The sequence below is a fragment of the Zea mays genome, chromosome 5, assembly GCF_902167145.1.
Source record: "Zea mays cultivar B73 chromosome 5, Zm-B73-REFERENCE-NAM-5.0, whole genome shotgun sequence".
Classification (NCBI taxonomy): Eukaryota; Viridiplantae; Streptophyta; class Magnoliopsida; order Poales; family Poaceae; genus Zea; species Zea mays.
The window spans coordinates 89,946,341-89,969,922 of NC_050100.1; the positions used below are offsets into that span (position 1 = coordinate 89,946,341).

Below are 23,582 nucleotides of genomic sequence, written 5' to 3' on the forward strand. Positions count from 1 at the left end.
TTACCTCTAAGATGCCGACGTCGTCAAGCGTAACTCGGTTGTTACCTCTAAAAACGCTGACGTGGCCCAGAGTAACTCGGCTGTTACCTCTAAGACGCCGACGTCGTCAAGCATCACTCGGCGATTACCTCTAAAACGTCGACGTGGCCCAGCGTAACTCGGCTGTTACCTCTAGACGCTGATATGATCTAGCATAACTCGGCTGTTACCTCTAAAACGCCGATGTGGTCTAGAGCAGCTCGGTTGTTACCTCTGAAACGCTGATGTCATCAAACACCACTCGGCAGTTACTTCTAAAAGACGCCGGCAATGCCTGCCATAACTTAGCCGTTTTCTCTATGTAAATGCTGGCAGAACCAAATACGACTCAGCAATTATCAGTCGTTACTCGGGTGTTATCTCTAAGAACAACGGCAGCGCCAGGCATGAAGACAAACTATCGATTGACTATAAAAGAAGAACGATGGAAAAGCGAAAGGATGCTCAGAACAAGCTGAAACTTTCTTCAATATATAAAGGAGGGAAGTTCTTCCACAAACTTGAAGACCAACTCATTATGAGTCGGCCTTCTTTCCCTTTTTCGCTATATTACATTACTACGTCACTACACTACTCACACTACACTATACTACTAACTACTTGAAAGGGAAATGTGCCTTTGGGCCATTTCTAAGTATTTTGGTGATTGAGTGCCAACACAAGTGCTTAAATGTGAATCTATACCCATGGATGGACAAAGTGCAAATCAAGAGTAAAGGTATGTTTCTAAGCCTTAGTACATTGTTTTGAAGACTAATGTATTGTGTCTAAGTGCTTGAAATAGGAGAAATCGAGTCAGAGAAAAGTTGGCTGTGTACAGCCAAAAGGCTGTTCGGTCTGGAGCACCGGACTGTCCGGTGGTGCACCGGACAGTGTCCGGTGCGCCAGACTGACTCGGGCGTACTGGCCGCTCTCGGGAATTTACCGGCGACGTACGGCTATAATTCACTGGACTGTCCGGTGTGCACCGGACTGTCCGGTGAGCCAACGGTCGGTCGGGCCAACGGTCGGCCGCGGAATCTGCGCGCGACACGTGGCCGGGCCAACGGTCGGAAGGGGGCACCGGACTGTCCGGTGCGCCAACGGCTCCCTGATCTGCAACGGTCGGTCGCGCCATTTTAGGAAGGAAATCGGGCACCGGACAGTGTCCGGTGTGCACCGGACTGTCCGGTGCACCCGACGACAGAAGGCAAGATTGGCCTTCCAGATTTACTCTCAACAGCTCCTAGCTGCCTTGGGGCTATAAAAGGGACCCCTAGGCGCATGGAGGAGAATACCAAGCAACCTTAGAGCATTCTTGATCATCCACACTCAGTCTTTGCGCATTCGTTTGTCATTCTCAGTGATTCGAGCTCCGTTCTAGTGAGAACTTTGAGATAGCCTTTTGAGCTCGATTCTTGGCCGTGTGTGTGCGCATTTTGCTGTGGATTTGTGTGTGTTGCTTTCCTCCCTTACTCCGTGCTTCTTTGTGAACTTCAAGTGTAAGGGCGAGAGACTCCAAGTTGTGGAGATTCCTCGCGAACGCGATAAGAAAAGAAAAGCATAACACTGTGGTATTCAAGTTGATCATTGGATCACTTGAGAGGAGTTGAGTGCAACTCTCGTCCGTTGGGACGCCACAACGTGGAGTAGGCAAGTGTTGTACTTGGCCGAACCACGGGATAAACCACTGTGTCTTCTCTGTGTTGAACTCCTTGTGGTTATCGTATTGTGCAAGATCTTCTCTCTAGCCACTTGGCATTAACTGTGCTAACACTTAATCAAAGTTTTGTGGCTTAAGTTTTTAAGTTTACAGGATCACCTATTCACCACCCCCCCTCTAGGTGCTCTCAATTGGTATCGGAGTCGTTCTCTTCAAGAAGAGGGACTAACCGCCCGAAGAGATGGATCCTAAGGGCAAGGGGATAGTGATCAACGATAAGGAGAAGGAGTCCTTCGTCAACGAGCCCAAAGATGACAAGCCTACCGACTCCGGCTCAGGTCATAGACGAAAGGAAGGGAAGAAGAAGAAGACAAGGCGCATCAAGGAGATCGTCTACTACGACGACAGCGATGAGTCTACTTCTTCCCAAAAGGACGACGACCACAACGACTACGAGAGAAGGAAACCGGTTAATTCGAACTTTTCCTTTGACTACTCTCGTATTCCGCAAAGTTCAAATTCACATTTGCTCTCCATTCCACTCGGCAAGCCCCCACACTTTGATGGAGAGGACTACGGATTTTGGAGCCACAAAATGCGTAGTCACTTATTCTCTCTCCATCCTAGTATATGGGAGATTGTAGATAGTGGAATGCACTTTGATAGTTCGAATAGTCCTATATTCATTAATGAGCAAATCCATAAGAATGCACAAGCTACTACTGTTCTTCTAGCTTCATTGTGCAGGGATGAATATAACAAAGTGAGCGGCTTGGATAACGCCAAGCAGATCTGGGACACCCTCAAGATTTCTCATGATGGAAATGACGTTACCTTGCTCACCAAAATGGAATTGGTGGAGGGCGATCTTGGACGGTTCGCGATGATAAGGGGCGAGGAGCCAACTCAAACATACAACCGGCTCAAGACCCTTATCAACAAAATAAGGAGCTACGGAAGCACGCGATGGACGGACCACGACGTCGTCCGACTAATGCTAAGGTCCTTTACCGTTCTTGATCCTCATTTGGTGAATAATATTCGTGAGAATCCCAGGTACACCAAAATGTCGCCCGAAGAAGTCCTAGGAAAATTCGTCAGCGGGCGAATGATGATCAAGGAAGCGAGGTACGTGGACAACGCCTTGAATGGACCGATCAACGAGCCGCAACCCCTTGCTCTCAAGGCAACAAGAAGCAAGGAGGCGCTACCTAGCAAGGTGGCACAAATCGAGGCGGCTGGTCTTAATGATGAAGAGATGGCCCTCATCATCAAGAGATTCAAGACGGCACTTAAAGGTCGCAAGGGACAGCAAAGCAAGACCAAAGCCAAGGGGAAGCGCTCATGCTTCAAATGCGGTAAGCTTGGTCATTTTATTGCTAACTGTCCCGATAATGAAAGTGACCAGGAACAAGGGAGCAAGAGGGAGAAGAAGAAGGCATACAAGAAGGCAAAGGGCGAGGCACATCTAGGCAAGGAGTGGGATTCGGATTGCTCCTCCTCCGACTCCGACAATGAAGGACTCGCCGCCACTGCCTTCAACAAGTCATCCCTCTTCCCAAACGAGCGTCACACTTGCCTCATGGCAAGGGAGAAGAAAGTAAGCACTCATGATACTAGTACTTATGCTTCTTCAAGTGAGGATGAGTCTAGCGATGATGATGAGATAGATTACTCATGCTTATTCAAGGGATTAGATAGATCTAAAATTGATAAGATTAATGAGTTGATTGATGCTTTAAATGACAAGAATAGATTACTAGAAAAACAAGAGGATCTTTTATATGAGGAGCATGATAAATTTGTTAGTGCACAAAAATCTCTTGCTCTAGAAATTAAAAGAAATGAAATGCTCTCTAGTGAATTGTCTTCTTGTCATGAAACCATTGCTACTTTAAAAAGTGTTAATAATGATTTAAATGCAAAACTAGAAGTAGCTAGTAAATTTAGTTCTTGTGTAGAACATGTTACAATCTGTAAGAGGTGTAAAGATTTCGATGTTGATGCTTGTAGTGATCATTTAGTTTCAATTTCCAAATTAAATGAGGAATTGGCTAGTCTTAATGCCCAACTTAAGACTAGCAAGAATGAATTTGATAAGCTAAAATTTGCAAGGGATGCCTACACGATTGGTAGACACCCCTCAATTAAGGATGGACTTGGCTACAAGAGGGAAGCCAAGGACTTGACAAGCCATAAGGCTCTTATCTCCACCAAGGAGAAAGGGAAGGCTCCTATGGCTAGTAGTGCTAAAAAGAACCATGCTTTTATGTACCATGATAGGAGTTATAATGCTTATGATGATTTTGATTCTCATGCCATGTTTGCTTCTAGTTCTTCCTATATGCATGGTAGAAATATGTCTAGGAGAAATGCTATTCATCATGTGCCTAGAAAGAATATTATTCATGCTCCTAGGAAAGTAGTGAATGAACCTTCTACAATTTATTGTGCTTTAAATGCTTCCTTTGCTATTTGTAGAAAGGATAGGAAAATAGTTGCTAGGAAGTTAGGGGCAAAATGCAAGGGAGACAAAACTTGCATTTGGGTCCCTAAGGATATTTGCACTAACCTGGTAGGACCCAACATGAGTTGGGTACCTAAGACCCAAGCCTAAATTTGCCTTGCAGGTTTATGCATCCGGGGGATCAAGCTGGATTATCGACAGCGGATGCACAAACCATATGACGGGGGAGAAGAAGATGTTCACCTCCTACGTCAAGAATAAGGATTCCCAAGATTCAATCATATTCGGTGATGGGAATCAAGGCAAGGTGAAAGGTTTAGGCAAGATTGCAATATCAAATGAGCACTCTATCTCTAATGTGTTTTTAGTTGAGTCTCTTGGATATAATTTACTATCTGTTAGTCAATTATGCAATATGGGATATAACTGTTTATTTACAAATGTAGATGTGTCTGTCTTTAGAAGATGTGATGGTTCACTAGCTTTTAAGGGTGTACTAGACGGCAAACTTTATTTAGTTGATTTTGCAAAAGAGGAGGCTGGTCTAGATGCATGCTTAATCGCTAAGACTAGCATGGGCTGGCTGTGGCATCGCCGCTTAGCACATGTGGGGATGAAGAACCTTCACAAGCTTCTAAAGGGAGAACACGTGATAGGTTTGACTAACGTGCAATTCGAAAAAGATAGACCTTGTGCAGCTTGTCAAGCAGGTAAACAAGTGGGAGGAGCACATCACAGCAAGAATGTGATGACCACCTCAAGACCTCTGGAGCTACTGCATATGGACCTCTTCGGACCCGTCACTTATCTAAGCATAGGGGGAAGTAAGTATGGTTTAGTCATTGTGGATGATTTTTCCCGCTTCACTTGGGTATTCTTTTTACAGGATAAGTCTGAGACCCAAGGAACCCTCAAGCGCTTCCTAGGGAGAGCTCAAAACGAGTTTGAGCTCAAGGTGAAGAAGATAAGGAGCGACAACGGGTCCGAATTCAAGAATCTTCAAGTGGAGGAGTTCCTTGAGGAGGAGGGGATCAAGCACGAGTTCTCCGCTCCCTACACACCTCAGCAAAATGGTGTGGTAGAGAGGAAGAACAGGACGCTCATAGATATGGCGAGGACTATGCTTGGAGAGTTCAAGACCCCCGAGTGCTTTTGGTCGGAAGCCGTGAACACGGCTTGCCACGCCATCAACAGGGTCTACCTTCACCGCCTCCTCAAGAAGACTTCATATGAGCTGCTGACTGGTAACAAACCCAATGTATCGTACTTTCGTGTATTTGGGAGTAAATGCTACATTCTAGTGAAGAAGGGTAGGAATTCCAAATTTGCTCCCAAAGCCGTAGAATGGTTTTTATTAGGTTATGACTCAAATACAAAGGCGTATAGAGTCTTCAACAAGTCATCGGGTTTGGTTGAAGTCTCTAGCGACGTTGTATTTGATGAGACTAATGGCTCTCCAAGAGAGCAAGTTGTTGATTGTGATGATGTAGATGAAGAAGATGCTCCGACGGCCGCTATACGAACCATGGCGATTGGAGAAGTGCGGCCACTGGAACAAGATGAACGAGATCAACCGTCTTCCTCAACTATGGTGCTTCCCCCAACTCAAGACGATGAACAGGTTCATCAACAGGAGGCGTGTGATCAAGGGGGAGCACAAGATGATCATGTGATGGAGGAAGAAGCGCAACCGGCACCTCCAATCCAAGTTCGAGCAGTGATTCAAAGAGATCATCCCGTCGACCAAATTTTGGGTGACATTAGCAAGGGAGTAACTACTCGATCTCGATTAGTTAATTTTTGTGAGCATTACTCCTTTGTCTCTTCTATTGAGCCTTTCAGGGTAGAGGAGGCCTTGCTAGATCCGGATTGGGTATTGGCCATGCAGGAGGAACTCAACAACTTCAAGCGCAATGAAGTTTGGACACTGGTGCCTCGTCCCAAGCAAAATGTTGTGGGAACCAAGTGGGTGTTCCGCAACAAACAGGACGAGCACGGGGTGGTGACGAGGAACAAGGCTTGACTTGTGGCAAAAGGTTATGCCCAAGTCGCAGGTTTGGACTTTGAGGAGACTTTTGCTCCTGTGGCTAGGCTAGAGTCAATTCGCATCTTGCTAGCATATGCCGCTCACCATTCTTTCAGGTTGTACCAAATGGATGTGAAGAGCGCGTTCCTCAACGGGCCGATCAAGGAGGAGGTGTACGTAGAGCAACCCCCTGGCTTCGAGGATGAACGGTACCCTGACCACGTGTGTAAGCTCTCTAAGGCGCTCTATGGACTTAAGCAAGCCCCAAGAGCATGGTATGAATGCCTTAGAGACTTCTTAATTGCTAATGCTTTCAAGGTTGGGAAAGCCGATCCAACTCTTTTTACTAAGACTTGCAATGGTGATCTTTTTGTGTGCCAAATTTATGTCGATGACATAATATTTGGTTCTACTAACCAAAAGTCATGTGAAGAGTTTAGCAGGGTGATGACGCAGAAATTTGAGATGTCGATGATGGGCGAGTTGAACTACTTCCTTGGGTTCCAAGTGAAGCAACTCAAGGACGGCACCTTCATCTCCCAAACAAAGTACACGCAAGACTTGCTGAAGCGGTTTGGGATGAAGGACGCCAAGCCCGCAAAGACTCCGATGGGGACCGACGGACACACCGACCTCAACAAAGGAGGTAAGTCCGTTGATCAAAAAGCATACCGGTCAATGATAGGGTCTTTACTTTATTTATGTGCTAGTAGACCGGATATTATGCTTAGCGTATGCATGTGTGCTAGATTTCAATCCGATCCTAAGGAGTGTCACTTAGTGGCGGTGAAGCGAATTCTTAGATATTTTGTTGCTACGCCTTGCTTCGGGCTCTGGTATCCAAAGGGGTCTACCTTTGACTTGGTTGGATACTCAGATTCCGACTATGCTGGATGTAAGGTCGATAGGAAGAGTACATCAGGGACGTGCCAATTCTTAGGAAGGTCCCTGGTGTCGTGGAACTCTAAGAAACAAACCTCCGTTGCCCTATCCTCCGCTGAGGCCGAGTATGTTGCCGCAGGACAGTGTTGCGCGCAACTACTTTGGATGAGGCAAACCCTTCGGGACTTTGGCTACAATCTGAGCAAAGTCCCACTCCTATGTGACAATGAGAGTGCTATCCGCATGGCGGAAAATCCTGTTGAACACAGCCGCACAAAGCACATTGACATCTGGCATCACTTTCTGAGAGACCACCAGCAAAAGGGAGATATCGAAGTATTTCATGTTAGCACCGAGAACCAGCTAGCCGATATCTTTACCAAGCCTCTAGATGAGAAGACCTTTTGCAGGTTGCGTAGTGAGCTAAATGTCTTAGATTCGCGGAACCTGGATTGATTTATAGCATACATGTGTTTATGCCTTTAATCATGTTCATTCTGCATTGTGTTGCTTATTATGGTGCTCAAGTTGTACAAGCACTCCCCGGACCTCACAAGTCCCTGTGCCAGTACTGCACATATTTAGGGGGAGATGTGTTACAACTTGACCCTTTGAGACTAACCGTTTGCTTGAGTTTGATTGTTTTAGTCTCAAAGAAGGTTTGAAAGGGAAAGGTGGACTTGGACCATGAAAGACTTCCACTGCACTCCGATGAGGGGGTAACTTATTCCAAGTTCATCTTTAAACTCTTATTGCCTATTTGCTCTTAATTGAAGATTTTGGTGAGGCAATGGGGTTAAAGGGCCAAGATTGATCCCGTTTTGGTGCTTGATGCCAAAGGGGGAGAAAATAAAGGCCAAAGCAATAAATGGATCAGCTACCACTTGAGAAACTTTGAAAACAGTAGGATAGAGCTTTTGGTTTGTCAAAACTCTTGCATTGTCTCTTTTGTCAAAAGTTGGCCTCTTGTGGGGAGAAGTGTTGATTATGGGAAAAAGGGGGAGTTTTTGGAATCTTGAATCAATTTTCTTTGGAAAACCTCTCTTTATGTCTCTACAAGTGGATTTGACTTAGAGATAGGATTTTGAGTTTGATTTGCAAAAACAAACCAAGTGGTGGCAAAGGATGATCCATATATGCCAAATTGAATCAAAATAAATTTGAGTTTTATTTGAAGTGATATTGCACTTGTTCTAGTTGCTTTATGTTGTGTTGGCATAAATCACCAAAAAGGGGGAGATTGAAAGGGAAATGTGCCTTTGGGCCATTTCTAAGTATTTTGGTGATTGAGTGCCAACACAAGTGCTTAAATGTGAATCTATACCCATGGATGGACAAAGTGCAAATCAAGAGTAAAGGTATGTTTCTAAGCCTTAGTACATTGTTTTGAAGACTAATGTATTGTGTCTAAGTGCTTGAAACAGGAGAAATCGAGTCAGAGAAAAGTTGGCTGTGTACAGCCAAAAGGCTGTTCGGTCTGGAGCACCGGACTGTCCGGTGGTGCACCGGACAGTGTCCGGTGCGCCAGACTGACTCGGGCGTACTGGCCGCTCTCGGGAATTTACCGGCGACGTACGACTATAATTCACCGGACTGTCCGGTGTGCACCGGACTGTCCAGTGAGCCAACGGTCGGTTGGGCCAACGGTCGGCCGCGGAATCTGCGCGCGACACGTGGCCGGGCCAACGGTCGGAAGGGGGCACCGGACTGTCCGGTGTGCACCGGACATGTCCGGTGCGCCAACGGCTCCCTGATCTGCAACGGTCGGCCGCACCATTTTAGGAAGGAAATCGGGCACCGGACAGTGTGTGGTGTGCATCGGACTGTCCGGTGCACCCGACGACAGAAGGCAAGATTGGCCTTCCAGATTTGCTCTCAACGGCTCCTAGCTGCCTTGGGGCTATAAAAGGGACCCCTAGGCGCATGGAGGAGAATACCAAGCAACCTTAGAGCATTCTTGATCATCCACACTCAGTCTTTGCGCATTCGTTTGTCATTCTCAGTGATTCGAGCTCCGTTCTAGTGAGAACTTTGAGATAGCCTTTTGAGCTCGATTCTTGGCCGTGTGTGTGCGCATTTTGCTGTGGATTTGTGTGTGTTGCTTTCCTCCCTTACTCCGTGCTTCTTTGTGAACTTCAAGTGTAAGGGCGAGAGACTCCAAGTTGTGGAGATTCCTCGCGAACGCGATAAGAAAAGAAAAGCATAACACTGTGGTATTCAAGTTGATCATTGGATCACTTGAGAGGAGTTGAGTGCAACTCTCGTCCGTTGGGACGCCACAACGTGGAGTAGGCAAGTGTTGTACTTGGCCGAACCACGGGATAAACCACTGTGTCTTCTCTGTGTTGAACTCCTTGTGGTTATCGTATTGTGCAAGATCTTCTCTCTAGCCACTTGGCATTAACTGTGCTAACACTTAATCAAAGTTTTGTGGCTTAAGTTTTTAAGTTTACAGGATCACCTATTCACCCCCCCCCCCCCCTCTAGGTGCTCTCACTACTACTACATTATTCCACTACTACTAATACTATTTCTACTACTAGTTATCTATACTAATATTTAAACCAGTGGTGCTTTGCCACTGGCCTTGCTGCTGCCGCTGTCACCCTTGCCGTTGCCTCCGTCGCCCTTGCCGTCGCCGTCGCCATCGCCGCCGCCGTCGCCATCGCCGCCGCCGTCGCCTCCATCGCCACCATCATCCTCGCCGTCACCGCCGCTCTCCTCCTCGGACGAGTCGGAGGAGTTCTCCTCGTCTGAGGAGATCTCCGACTCATCCGAGCCCTTGAGCCCAGAGCGCTCGATGGCCCGGATGTACGTCCACACCTCGGCAACGATCCCCTGGGAATCGTCCGAGTCATCGAACGACACCGGGGTAGAGGCGTAGACCGGGGACCCCTCGGACTCGGAGGAAAACTCCTCCTCTGAGTACTCGGAGTCACCGAAGTCCTCCGAGGGGGGACTTGGCTCGTGCTTCCGCTTGTCGCCGGAGTGGTGCGACGAACTTCCGCCCTTCTTGTTCTTGCCCATGGTTGATCGGAAGAGAAGAGAAAAGTGGGAGAATAAGCAACAAACGACCAGGAGATGTGTGAAGACACCAGCGAAGCAGACAGTCTATTTATAGAGGCGGGAGGCAACCGCTCATCTCCTACCACGGTTACTGAACAGTCGCAAGTATTCAATAAGCCATTCAAATCGTCTGGAAACAAGTCAGTTGGCAGACGCCGTTTCACGTAACACGACACCATTGGGACTGAGGTCAACTACTTGGACGATATGATTACACCTCGCGGTCACGTCAAGTTACTACTCAAGGGCAGTTTGCTAAATGCTCAGTGCACTAAGACGTCCCTTGGTTACACCCATTGGAGAGGGGACGCCTAGGAATTTTCAATAGATTTTCCCAAGCAGTCACATCCATACAGTATATGCAATGAATATATCAAGACAGAAGAAAGATATCGATAGAGATCGGAGGAAAGCCAAAAATAGCTACTGAAGTACAAGTCTAATCAACAGAAGCATTGAAGCACGAAGCGAAATGAAGACCAGCCAAGAGCCATCTACCAGACGTCCAATCTGTCGCCGATCAAATAAATTTCAAACCTAACAGGACATGGGTAGATCGCGCTGCTGATTTCTAAAGCAGGAATTGAAGACAACAGGCTGATCTCTAAAAGCATAAGCTGACGATATAATGCCGAATTTTAAGGCATGAGATGAAGACCTTTGAGTAGATTATTTTCAGTAATCCACTCAAAGCTCGGGGGCTACACCCATTGGGTGCACCTCCGAAGGCAGAATGCTGATCTCTAGGGCATGGAACGACGATGAAATGCTGATTTCTAAAGCATAGGACGAAGATAAACCAATGACTTCTAAAAAGCATGAGATGAAGACCTTTGAGTGGATTATTTTCAGTAATCCACTCAAAGCTCGGGGGCTACACCCATTGGGTGCACCTTCGGTGCACCCAATGCATCCTCAACTCCTAAGGACAAGATGCAGATCTCTAAAGCATAAGCTGGTAACCGAGCACTAATTTCTGAAATATAAAGTGAAGACCGCTGAAAGAGCCGAAGGAGATAACAGAAGTTTGTTTTGACCGGACTGATCAGAGTTCAGAAGCAACAACTTGACAGGTGCACTTTCAGAGCATCCTCAATCTAAAATCAAAACTGCAAGCTGGACCTAAAATCTTTGGGCCGATTGTTTGAAAATCAACTCAAAGATTGGGGGCTTGTGGGGGACAGATATCCCCCGTGTCCACTAGAAGGCTAGAAGGTCTCGCGAAAGACTCTGGGCCCATTACTTCGCAAGGCCATCCCTTCGTGGGCCAGGGGACGAATTACTGGCAGAATAGATCGACACAAGATTAGATCAACTCAAGCCCAGATGGCTCATTGGGTTTAAACGTTATCCGCAGCATTGATCCGATTCTCCCGCGCAGCACTCTCAGACGCCGGAACTAAACGAGGATAAATCGGTAGGATAATAGGGAGATAAGTTCAGTCGATTCACTATTACTTAGGAGCACATAGTTATCATACCAGCATGTAACGCCCCACGGTCGAGTATATAAGGCCTAGGGGGCACCCCAACAAAAGACAGGTCACTCATTAGCCATCTACTCAATTCTCTAGCATCCCTCATACTAGAGAACTCCCCTGTAATCCACCACATAAAGAGCCACACCATGAAGTAGGGTGTTACGCCTCTATAAGCGGCCCGAACCTGTATAAAATTGTCTATCGTCTCTCGTGCGCCCAGCACGAACCATCGAGCTACAGTCGGCAACACCATCCTACCCAAAAGCACCTCGAGAGGTAACCCCGGGTGCGTGGTCGGGTCCCAAACACCGACAGGATTGGTGGGTCGGAACGATTTCTAACCGGATTGCTTCTCTAATTTATATAAACTTTGATTAGCTGGAACGATTCCGAGTGCAATCCGACACAAACGAACAAGGCCTTAGACAGCTCTAACCCAACCCACTTGAGACATCCTTATTATCAGTGTCGCACTTGGGACCTTAGAAAGGCATAAAGATAGATCCCATCATAAATAGAAAGCGATAGAGATGTTTTTGCAACGAATTAATAAAACCATTGCAAGATGTAAGTTAGCAGACGACGTGTGTTAAGAGTATCTTCATCAACTCACCAATACTTCATCCTTGATAGTATGGTATCGGTGGTCACGAAATTAATTTTTTAAGATTATTAGGGGAGATACCCTAGCATATCATCAACAATTTCCCCCACTGTGAGACATATCTATGAAAGATCAAGATTTATCTATCTTCTCTTCCTTTCCCCTTTATTTTCCTTTTACGACAACATCGGATACCTAGTCTGCATGCCTAGTGTCGACCCCTACCATAGTCATGTCATCTCTACCCCCGCCATTGCTACGCCTAGCCATGGCTGCTCGCATGAAGGCAATGGTTATGGCTCACTAGAGCGTCGCTTGCTCATGCGGATGGACCCCATGGTTGCAATAGCACTTGCATGGATGCATTGGGCATGGCTCACACCTCCAAATCACGGTAGTCGCAACAACACTCTAGTGGCGCTGGCTTGGACAAAGGCGAGTCCATCTGCAAAAGCTAGACGAAGCCACAAAGACAACAATCTTGGATCATGGTGTGTAGAAAAGAAGAAGTTGTTGTGAGGGTATATTCGGGAGATTCAACTCCCTCTTTGTTCGAGGGGTGGAGAGTTTTTACCATCAAAAACAAAGAAAGTTATCAGGAACTGCTGGAGCAAGAAAAGAAGCATATCTTCTCTAATATGACAGATATATAGGAATAAAGAGTCTCATTGAAGAACTGTTGAAGATGCTCTAACAATCATCTTGTACGGTCAGAGCGACATTTTGTTATCATGAAATAGAGTGACATGTATTCACTGAAGACATGTTAAATGCAATTAAATAACAATTCAATACTTAATTAGGGTACTCTCATCACCGTAAAAGAGAGCAATCCATATTTGAATCAAACTAAATGCACTTAAATAAATTAAGTCACATTGAACTGTAAAAAGCAGTGTAGCCTATAAAAAAACAATAGCAACTCCCATGATTAATATAAAAATGTATTATATGTTTAAATGCTTCCAAATAAATTCTATGATTAATGTAGTAGCGCTGCTACTGCTGCTGCTACTAATAATAATAATAATTATTATTATTATTATTATTTAATAATAATAATAATAATTATTATTATTATTATTATTACTTCCTCTATCCGAGAAAATGATACACATATTTTTGTTATGAAAAAAGTCACATATGACAGCTTTCGGCGATTAATATATCATACTATATTTTTTAAAAAAAATCAATACCATCACACGATCACTTTGAATAGAGATCTATTTCAAGCAAGTATTGTGTCCTAAACTTCTGTTAGATTCGAAAAGTTGTTGGTCAAAATTTAAATACGTATATGACTATCGTTTGAAGGCAGATGGAGTAACCGGTATTAGAAGCATCATTGGTTTTTTTAGAGATTTAAAGCCAGTTTAGAAAGTTAAATCTCCTCGGAGAATCTATGAGATTAAGAAGGGAAATGCCTTTATTTTCTCAATCTCATGGATTTCCGGTGGAAATTTAAGTTTTTAAATTAGCTCTTAGTTAGATTTTAAATTATTTAACGGAACCCCACATTTTTCCCGGAAGAGGTTCTTCTTCAAGCGAAAGAAAAAAAACAAAAAGGAGAAAATTTTTATGCTGCAACATCACATCGGTTAATTTGGGAACCCTGTTTTTCTAAAAAATTTTGATTACTCTAAAATATTAGTTTATTTTTCTTTAAAAAATAAGAAAATGGCGTTGTCAGACTAGACGTTAGACTATAAAAAGCGTTGTTTCTGTGCTGCCGCTAGTTGTTGTGGCAGCTGTGGACCCTGTTTGTTTCGGCTTTTAGCAACTTCTGGCCATTAAAAGCTGCTGTGGACTGCCAAACGTTCAGCTTTTCAGGCAGCTTCTATAAAATTCGTTGGGGGCAAAAACCATCCAAAATCAACATAAACACATAATCGGTTGAGTCGTTGTAATAGTAGGAATCCGTCACTTTCTAGATTCTGAGCCCTATGAACAACTTTATCTTTCTCTACCTGTAATTGTAATGATACTCAGATTCTCCTCATAGCCAGATTCTCTCCACAGCCAGATTTCAGAAAAGCTGGTCAGAAAAAGCTGAACCAAACAGGCACGTGGTGTAGGCCTAGTGCCCCACCGAGAACTTTTTTTTACCGGCGAGCCCAGGCATCGTGTCTCGTCCGTCGTCAGGCAGCAGCACGTGCGGCGGGAGACGTTTGGTGTGAAGGCATCAGCGGCGGAACGGCGTACCTCACGTCACATGGCCTGCCTGATGCCCTGATGGCCCTGGTCCAACGCAAGCAGCCAAGCAGGCGCAGTGGTCAGTGGCGCAGAGGAGAGGGGCACACAATCGTTCATTCAGTTTTTTTTTCTCGTATCTTCTGACGTAGTGATGTGGCTCGCGAGAAGAAAAACACCAGCAGGGATTAAAGAAGTGCGTTTACCAACCGTCCAACCACGGCAATAAGGCAATAATCAATCTTTTTTTACGGACTCGGTCGGCTGAAATTACTACTGTATTTACTAGCCCCTCAGGCCTCAGCCAAACTTTTTTGCTACTCTGGAAAACAAGCTAAGCGACGGATGTACATCATGCCAACGGCAGCAGGTCGGTATTCGGCAAGGTTTGGCTTGAGCCCAGCGCGCGCGCACACACGCAGGAAAAAAACAATTTAGACTCTATTTAGGATATCTCGAGTTTCAGAAAAACTGATGGAGTTAATGAAGCAGATTATTAGGTGCTCTAAAAATTATAAAACTAGAGTTATAAGACTTTAAAAGATATTTATATAAATCATAAAACTAAAAATATTTTTAAAACTATTTAAATTAATATTATAAACTATAACTCCATGTTCGAACCGGAATCTGAAGCCATTTCAAACACATCCCTCAGTATTAATGAAACATTGGCTCGAAAGAGAGGCGTCCATATTGACGTCGCTAGCCTGGCTCCGAATCGTAATCCTTCAGAATGGGACAAGTAAAGTAAGACTGTCTTCAGCGGTTACCGCTAAATTTCTCTCCCTATATCTCACTCACGTGTCACGTCAGCGTTCTGTTCCCTCCTATATCTTTACCCTGTACAGCGGTTCCCCCTAAATCCTTCCCCTATACCCCACTATAATCATAAAATACCATTTTTCATACATATTCACCATCTATTATCAATTTTTTCTCAACTAATAAATACTATTGTACACACAAACCAAGGCAAGGGGAGCCCTTGAGGTACTCCTTGATGTAGCATGCTCATCCACCCGCCGCTAGTACTGTAGCACCGGTAGGGGCAACCGTTGTAGCGTTTAGGGGTGGCCTGTAGCCGTCACGGAGAGGGGAGGGGGACGCTACCGTTGAAGATAGTCTAAGCAATTGGCTGATCCTTATCTCGACGTGGGGCCATCCCACGGGCGCATGCATGCATCAGCATCATCAAGCCGCCACAGCGCACGTACGAGTACGAAAGCCAAGCCGCGCGCGTGATAGGTGCCTTGTTAGGTCAGGTGGACGATTCCAGGTCCAGACCACTGGGCGATTAGCAATGATGTGACAACATCAGTCACGTCACGTCTGCTTCTCGCGGGAACAGCTTATTGAGAAATGTGTTTGTATTAGCGATTGATGCGGTCGATTAGCAGCTCGGCAGAACTGATTTATGAAGTGACATATGTAGGAGGACTATCATTGTCCATGGTTAAGGATAAAAACGGTCACAAACGATGGAAAAGACAGCTAAATTGATTTTGTTTTAATTTTTTTATACGACGAAAACCAACTATACGGGATCCGAATTGTCGTTTTTTAGAAAACGATAAACTCTAATCGGAAAGATAAATGTTTTGTAGTTTCTACAAATACATAATAAAGTGGTATATTACCTATTTTTTAAGATATTAAAATACACAAACAATTATTCATCATCATTCATATTATTTAGAGTAATTAATTGCAACTTTTGTTTTTTTCTCTTATTCTTTCACTTGAACACAATAAAAGCTTGTAACTTGCATAAATTATATGCTAAATGCATCTCACATTATATATAAATGGTTAAAACGGTATCATCACGACTCAGAAACGAAAATATGAAAACGATAAAGAAACTAGCTAGATTGTTTTCGTATAATTTCTAATCAATTTCCAAACAATTCGAAAACGAACAGGAAAAATATTTGGAACGGGACGATACAGGATTTTCCCGGCTCGTTTTCATCCCTATTCATGGTCGGTAAAAACTACGGTCGGGTGTTATCTAGGGTAAAAACAGGTCGGGTATGTTCAACGTACCGGATACGGATATTGCAAATTCATGTTTTTTCGATACTGATTCAAATATTTTTTATATTCGGAGTGGATATGAGTAGTACCCAGATAGTGTAGCTTTGGATTCGGGTCGGATATAGAGCGAGGTCTACCCAGTAAATACTCGGATATTCGGATCGGATACGTGTACCCGGGTTTCTATTTCTGCGTAATATGATTATAAAAACAAAACTTTTACATATGAACACGAACGAAGATAAAGTTTATATGAAAATTTTAGAGCTCGGATAGATCTATAACTTTATAGTACATCACATTTTTGTTTGAACAAATCTTCACGTAGAAGTCATTGAAATAATGTCTAAATTTATATCAAAATAACAAACTACACATATATGTGTATCTCTAATACTCCAAAGCTTATTAACGTTGTAATTTGTTTATTTTTTAAACAAATACAAGGTATTTGTGCCTATGATAATTTGCTATACGTGTGTATACATATGTATATGTATGCTAATAGGGCTGGAAAATTAGCTCAAAGCTCGTGAGCCGGCTCGAGCTCGGAGCGGCTCGCGAGCCTCGAACGAGCCGAGCCGAGCCCCTTCTTTGAGCTCGTTTTTGCAGCGAGCCGAGCCGAGCTGGCTCGTTCCAGCTCGTAGGTCGCGAGCCTTGCAAAAATGATCAATTTATGGAATAATAATGAATATTATATAATTTTATGGATAATAGCTCGTTTTTAGTCTTTGATGATGAATATATTACAAGTTATAATTAAATTTACTCATAATGTAGAATGGTGATTCTATATTTCAAATTTATATAATGTTAATTCACCAAATAATGCAACGATAAGTACCAGAATATGGCTCGCGAGCCAAGGTCGAGCCGAGCCTCTTTCGCCAGCTCGTGGAATGGACGAGCCGAGCCGAGCTCGGCTCGGCTCGTTTTCAGCCCTGCTAATTACGATGGTAACACATATAAACTATCTCGAGTTGTATTAAACTATTGTATGATTTAAACCTTGTCATTATATTTGAAATATTGTGTTGTATTACATTATATATGTCATTTGAAAACTATCTTTTGTATGCTAATTACGATGGTAACACATATAAACTATCTCGTGTTATATTGTGCTATTCAAAACTTGTCATTATGTTTGAAATATTGTGTTGGAATATTGTATAATCTAAGTGTATTGTTATATTGTCATGTTGACCTATGTGTTTATATAATGTTTGTGTGTAATTATTTTATGCACGAACTAAATTCTAGTAAATGATAAGTGATTTATGTATTATCCAACAAGTATTCGATACCCAACTAAATAATATCTGTATTCGTCACTTAGATTGTCTCCAACTAAGACCTTTAAATGATCTTGTACGCTAATTATAGATGAGTTGGGCGTCCGGTATTGCCCCTAACAAAAGGGGTTTTTTTACATTGGTCCTCTTAGTATCGCCACACTACTCATTGATATCCTTAGTTTTTCTTCTTACTCAGTTTTACCCGGCGCTCGTTCCATTTGCTCAGAAATGCGCCTGGACGTCATCTCCGCCCACTTTAACGTTGCTTACGGGACGGGCCCACTACAAACTTTCACTCTCTCCTACGCTTGCGCAGTCTCTTCTTCTCCGATCCCGACTCCAACTCTCCCTCTCTCCTTCGCCTGGCACATCCTCGGCGGCGCGGCAGCCTGCTTCTTCACCGGCGCGGCGGCCTGCTTCTTCACCGGCGTGGATCTCCAGCGCTCCTCGAGCTGGAGCAGGCAGGCGTGCCGGTCTTCTCCAGGCGGGTGGATCTTCACCGGCCCGGTAGCCTCTTCTTCACCGGCGTGGCGGCCTACCGGGCGGACGGATCCGCGGTCGATCTCCAGCTGCTCCGCGGCCTGAGCTCCGGGCGGACGGATCCGCGGTCCAGCGACTCCGCTGCTTCTGCTGCTCCGTGTCTCCAGCGGATCCGTGCCTCTGCTGCTCGGCGTCCTGAGCTCCGGTCATCTCGCGCTGTTGCTTGCTCCTTGAATCCGCACACATGTGATTGGTCAAATAAATTTTCTTTGTTAGAACATATGTCACTTACATATAGCGTTGTGGATTGTGTCAGTGGTAAGGTGTTTAGGGTGCTGGGTTCGATCCTTCTAGGGTCTATTTTTTGCAATTTGTCCAATTAAACTATATTCACCGAATCAGAGATCCGATTAAACTATAAACTTTTGCATAATCCACTGAATTTTTTACCTTAAGCAAATAAGGCCAAAACATAAGTCCACGCCAAGTTTCACTATTTTTGACCAAATTTTCTATCTATTTGTTTTTTTTGGCTAGGAAGGCATGTAACTCACAAAAAATAGTAAATAGTCCAAAAAAGGGACATCTATGCATGAAGTAAGTTTGTAGAGGCTAGATGAACAAATAGTACAAATTTCAAGGAAGAAAACAAACAAAACTAAGAATTGTAGCTCAAACCATGTAGTTGTAGCCCAATGTCATGAAACTTAGTGAGATATGTGTCCGTTTGTGAAGCACCTATATTCACACTTTTGTATAATCCTCTGGATTTTTAAACTTAAGCAAATAAGGCCAAAACATGAGCCCATGCCAAGTTTCACTTTTTTGCCCAAATTTGCTATTTATTTATTTTTTGGCTAGGAAGGCATTTAACCCACAAAAATAGTAATTAGTCCAAAAAAGGGACATCTATGCATGAAGTAAGTTTGTAGAGGCTAGATGAACAAATAGTACAAATTTCAAGGAAGAAAACAAACAAAACTAAGAAATGTAAATCAAACCATGTAGTTGTTGTCCAATGTCATGATGTCATGAAACTTTGAGATATGTGTCCATTTGTGAAGCACCTATATTCAACCTTTCGCATAATACTTTGAATTTTTTACCTTAAGCAAATAAGGCCAAAACATGAGTCCATGCCAAGTTTCACTATTTTTTGACCAAATTTGCTATTTATTTATTTATTTTTGGCTAGGAAGGCATTTAACCCACAAAAAATAGTAAATATTCCAAACAAGGGACATCTATGCATGAAGTAAGTTTGTAGAGGCTAGATGAACAAATAGTACAAATTTCAAGGAAGAAAATAAATAAAACTAAGAAATGTAGCTCAAACCATGTAGTTGTAGTCCAATGTCATGAAAATTAGTGAGATATGTGTCCGTTTGTGAAGCACCTATATTCAAACTTTCGCATAATCCTCTGAATGTTTTACCTTAAGCAAATAAGGCCAAAACATAAGTCCATGCCAAGTTTCACTATTTTTTGACCGAATTTACTATTTATTTATTTATTTTTGGCTAGGAAGGCATTTAACCCGCAAAAAATAGTAAATAGTCCAAAAAAGGGACATCTATGCATGAAGTAAGTTTGTATAGGCTAGATGAACAAATAGTACAAATTCCAAGGAAGAAAACAAATAAAACTAAGAAATGTAGCTCAAACCATGTAGTTGTAGTCTAATGTCATGAAACAAATTCCATCCGCCCGGTAGGCCGCCGCACCGCGTCCGAAGATCCGCCAAGCTATATTTGTCTGCGCCCCATAGTCTAAGTTTCATGACATTAGACTATAACTACATGGTTTGAGCTACATTTCTTAGTTTTATTTGTTTTCTTCCTTGGAATTTGTACTATTTGTTCATCTAGCCTATACAAACTTACTTCATGCATAGATGTCCATTTTTTGGACTATTTACTATTTTTTGTGGGTTAAATGCCTTCCTAGCCAAAAAAATAAATAAATAAATAGTAAATTTGGCCAAAAATAGTGAAACTTGGCATGGACTTATATTTTGGCCTTATTTGCTTAAGGTAACAAAGGATTATGCAAAAGTTTGAATATAGGTGCTTCACAAACGGACACATATCTCACTAAGTTTCATGACATTAGACTACAACTATATGGTTTGAGCTACATTTCTTAGTTTTATTTGTTTTCTTCCTTGAAATTTGTACTATTTGTTCATCTAGCCTCTACAAACTTACTTCATGCATAGATGTCCCTTTTTTGGAATATTTACTATTTTTTGTGGGTTAAATGCCTTCCTAGCCAAAAATAAATAAATACTAGCAAATTTGGTCAACAAATAGTGAAACTTGGCATGGACTCATGTTTTGGCCTTCTTTGCTTAAGGTAAAAAATTCAGAGGATTATGCGAAAGTTTGAATATAGGTGCTTCACAAATGGACACATATCTCACTAAGTTTCATGACATTGGACAACAACTACATGGTTTGATTTACATTTCTTAGTTTTGTTTGTTTTCTACCTTGAAATTTGTACTATTTGTTCATCTAGCCTCTACAAACTTACTTCATGCATAGATGTCCCTTTTTTGGACTATTTACTATTTTTTGTGGGTTAAATGCCTTCCTGGCCAAAAATAAATAAATAAATAGTAAATTTGGTAAAAAAAAAATAGTGAAAATTGGCATGGACTTATGTTTTGACCTTATTTGCTTAAGGTAAAACATTCAGAGGATTATGCGAAAGTTTGAATATAGGTGCTTCACAAACGGACACATATCTCACTAAGTTTCATGACATTGGACTACAACTACATGGTTTGAGCTACATTTCTTAGTTTTATTTGTTTTCTTCCTTGAAATTTGTACTATTTGTTCATCTAGCCTCTACAAACTCACTTCATGCATAGATGTCCCTTTTTGGACTATTTACTATTTTTGTGGGTTACATGCCTTTCTATCCAAAAATAAATAAATAAATAGCAAATTTGGTCAAATAATAGTGAAACTTGGCATGGACTCATGTTTTGGATTTATTTGCTTAAGTTAAAAAATTCAGAGAATTATGCAAAAGTGTGAATATAGGTGCTTCACAAACGAACACATATCTCACTAAGTTTCATGACATTGGACTACAACTACATGGTTTGAGCTACATTTCTTAGTTTTATTTGTTTTCTTCCTTGAAATTTGTACTATTTGTTCATCTAGACTCTACAAACTTACTTCATGCATAGATGTCCCTTGTTTGGAATATTTACTATTTTTTGTGGGTTAAATGCCTTCCTAGCCAAAAATAAATAAATAAATAGCAAAATTGGTCAAAAAATAGTGAAACTTGGTATGGACTCATGTTTTGGCCTTATTTGCTTAAGGTAAAAAATTCAGAGGACTATGCGAAAGTTTGAATATAGGTGCTTCACAAATGGACACATATCTCACTAAGTTTCATGACATTGGACAACAACTACATGGTTTGATTTACATTTCTTAGTTTTGTTTGTTTTCTTCCTTGAAATTTGTACTATTTGTTCATCTAGCCTCTACAAACTTACTTCATGCATAGATGTCCCTTTTTTGGACTAATTACTATTTTTGTGGGTTAAATGCCTTCCTAGCCAAAAAATAAATAAATAGCAAATTTGGGCAAAAAAAGTGAAACTTGGCATGGGCTCATGTTTTGGCCTTATTTGCTTAAGTTTAAAAATCCAGAGGATTATGCAAAAGTGTGAATATAGGTGCTTCACAAACGGACACATATCTCACTAAGTTTCATGACATTGGACTACAACTACATGGTTTGAGCTACATTTCTTAGTTTTGTTTGTTTTCTTCCTTAAAATTTGTACTATTTGTTCATCTAGCCTCTACAAACTTACTTCATGCATAGATGTCCCTTTTTTGGACTATTTACTATTTTTTGTGGGTTACATGCCTTCCTAGCCAAAAAACAAATAGATAGAAAATTTGGTCAAAAATAGTGAAACTTGGCGTGGACTTATGTTTTGGCGTTATTTGCTTAAGGTAAAAATTCAGTGGATTATGCAAAAGTTTATAGGTGAATTTAATTGGACAAATTGCAAAAAATAGACCCTAGAAGGATCGAACCCAACACCCTAAACACCTTACCACTGACACAATCCACTGCGCCATATGTAAGTGACATATGTTTTGACAAAGAAAATTTATTTGACCAATCACATGTGTGCGGATTCAAGGAGCAAGCACCAGCGCGAGACGGCCGGAGCTCAGGATGTCGAGCAGCAGAGGCACGGATCCGCTGTAGACACGGAGCAGCAGAGGCAGCAGAGTCACTGGACCGCGGATCCGTCCGCCCGGAGCTCAGGCCACGGAGCAGCAGAGGCACGGAGCAGCCGGAGATCGACCGCGGATCCGTCCGCCCGGTAGGCCGCCACGCCGGTGAAGATCCACCCGCCTGGGGAAGACCGGCACGCCTGCCTGCTCTAGCTCGAGGAGCGCTGGAGATCCACCCGCCTGGAGAAGACCGGTAGGCTGCCGCGTCTGCCTGCCTGGACAAAACCGGCAGGCCGCTCCGTCGAAGAATCAGGTCGCTGTGCCTTCGAAGAATCAGGCCGCGGCGCCGGTGAAGAAGCAAGCCGCGACACCGAGGATATACCAGGGCACCAGGCAGCGGAGATCCGTCCACAACCGGTAGGCCGCGCGCCGAAGATCTGCCAGGCGCCGGAGATCCGTTCGTCCGCGGATCCGTCCGCTCGGTAGGCCGCTGCAGGCCTCCGCGTCGTCGAAGAAGCAGGCCGCCGCGCCGGTGAAGAAGCAGGCTGCCACGCTGCCGAGGATGTGCCAGGCGAAGGAGAGAGGGAGAGTTGGAGTCGGGATCGGAGAAGAAGAGGCTGCGCAAGCGCAGGAGAGAGTAAAAGTTTGTAGTGGGCCCGTCCTGTAAGTAATGTTAAAGTGGACGGAGATGACGTCTAAGCGCATTTCTGAGCAAATGGAACGAGCGCTGGGTAAAACTGAGTAAGAAGAAAAACTAAGGATAGCAATGAGTAGTGTGGCGATACTAAAGGGACCAATGTAAAAAACCCTAACAAAAGCCGCTAAATCGTTCGCTAAAATATAGCGGGGCTTACTCGTCCAGCAAATCTGGTGGACCGGCGAGCGATCGCTATACAATGTTTCGCTCGCGCGCGCCCTCCTGTCCACTCCCGTGCAACCGATGGTAGAAGAAGACGCACATGTCGACGTCGTTGTCAGCGGTGGTTTCCACCACGCTGAGCAGTCGACATACAATACACGAGCAGCCGCCTCCGTCGGCTGGTCGCGGGCCTCCAAGACGCGACAGCGCTGGCCACGAGCACTGATCCGGACGCGACGGTGGTGGCCGTCGTGTGATCAAGCTCGGACTCCGCGACGGCGC

The 23,582-nt window shown here is 43.5% G+C and overlaps 1 pseudogene across 1 annotated transcript; it reads right to left on the bottom strand.

The window, feature by feature from the left end:
* Positions 1 to 22,226: 22,226 nt before the first annotated feature.
* On the bottom strand, positions 22,227 to 23,088 carry LOC112577496 (uncharacterized; annotated as a pseudogene). The gene has a single exon (NR_157120.1). The product of NR_157120.1 is annotated as an uncharacterized protein (transcript).
* Between the last annotated feature and the right edge of the window lie 494 nt (positions 23,089 to 23,582).